This window comes from Urocampus carinirostris, chromosome 16, assembly GCF_059441175.1.
Source record: "Urocampus carinirostris isolate Australia breed hairy pipefish chromosome 16, RoL_Ucar_1.0, whole genome shotgun sequence".
Lineage (NCBI taxonomy): Eukaryota > Metazoa > Chordata > Actinopteri > Syngnathiformes > Syngnathidae > Urocampus > Urocampus carinirostris.
Genome location: NC_142364.1, coordinates 24846334 through 24848089, shown reverse-complemented (window position 1 = coordinate 24848089; position 1756 = coordinate 24846334).

Below are 1756 nucleotides of genomic sequence, written 5' to 3'. Positions count from 1 at the left end.
GGGGAATTGTGCGCGTTTTATCGGGCCGGTGTTTGGGGATATGCGCGCGTATTATCGGACCGGTGTTTGGGGAATCGTGCCCGCCACTAGTGGCTGAATCCCGGGCTAGTGTTGGGGGACTTGTGCCCGCCAATAGTGGCTGAAATCCGCGCCGGTGTTTGGGGAATTGTGCGCGTATTATCGGGCCGGTGTTTGGGGATATGCGCGCGTATTATCGGACCGGTGTTTGGGGAATTGTGCCCGCCACTAGTGGCTGAGAACTTGGCTAGTGTTGGGGGACTTGTGCCCGCCACTAGTGGCTGAAATCCGCGCCGGTGTTTGGGGAATTGTGCGCGTATTATCGGGCCGGTGTTTGGGGATATGCGCGCGTATTATCGGACCGGTGTTTGGGGAATCGTGCCCGCCACTAGTGGCTGAATCCCGGGCTAGTGTTGGGGGACTTGTGCCCGCCAATAGTGGCTGAAATCCGCGCCGGTGTTTGGGGAATTGTGCGCGTATTATCGGGCCGGTGTTTGGGGATATGCGCGCGTATTATCGGACCGGTGTTTGGGGAATTGTGCCCGCCACTAGTGGCTGAGAACTGGGCTAGTGTTGGGGGACTTGTGCCCGCCAATAGTGGCTGAAATCCGCGCCGGTGTTTGGGGAATTGTGCGCGTATTATCGGGCCGGTGTTTGGGGATATGCGCGCGTATTATCGGACCGGTGTTTGGGGAATCGTGCCCGCCACTAGTGGCTGAATCCCGGGCTAGTGTTGGGGGACTTGTGCCCGCCACTAGTGGCTGAAATCCGGGCCGGTGTTTGGGGAAATGTGCGCGTATTATCGGGCCGGTGTTTGGGGAATTGCGCGCGTATTATCGGGCCGGTGTTTGGGGAATTGTGCCCGCCACTAGTGGCTGAGAACTTGGCTAGTGTTGGGGGACTTGTGCCCGCCAATAGTGGCTGAAATCCGCGCCGGTGTTTGGGGAATTGTGCGCGTATTATCGGGCCGGTGTTTGGGGATATGCGCGCGTATTATCGGACCGGTGTTTGGGGAATCGTGCCCGCCACTAGTGGCTGAATCCCGGGCTAGTGTTGGGGGACTTGTGCCCGCCAATAGTGGCTGAAATCCGCGCCGGTGTTTGGGGAATTGTGCGCGTATTATCGGGCCGGTGTTTGGGGATATGCGCGCGTATTATCGGACCGGTGTTTGGGGAATTGTGCCCGCCACTAGTGGCTGAGAACTGGGCTAGTGTTGGGGGACTTGTGCCCGCCACTAGTGGCTGAAATCCGGGCCGGTGTTTGGGGAATTGTGCCCGCCACTAGTGGCTGAATCCCGGGCTAGTGTTGGGGGACTAGTGGTCGTAAAACCGGGCCGGTGTTTGGGGACTTATAGGCCGACACTAGTGGCTCAAAACCGGGCTGCCGTTTGGGGACTTGTCGGGCCAACATTGGCTTGCAGCACTTGGAAAATTGCACTAAGTCCGATTGTCGGGTCACCAGGGGCTCGTGGGACTTAGAATTTGTGCCACTCCCCGGCCAGTGTTTGGGGACTGGCTGCCGCCTCCTGTGGGCCGGTCCCCGGCTGGTGTTTGGGGACCGGCTGCCGCCTTCTGTGGGCCGGTCCCCGGCTGGTGTTTGGGGACCGGCTGCCGCCTCCTGTGGGCCGGTCCCCGGCTGGTGTTTGGGGACCGGCTGCCGCCTCCTGTGGGCCGGTCCCCGGCTGGTGTTTGGGTACCGGCTGCCGCCTCCTGTGGGCCGGTCCCCGGCTGGTGTTTGG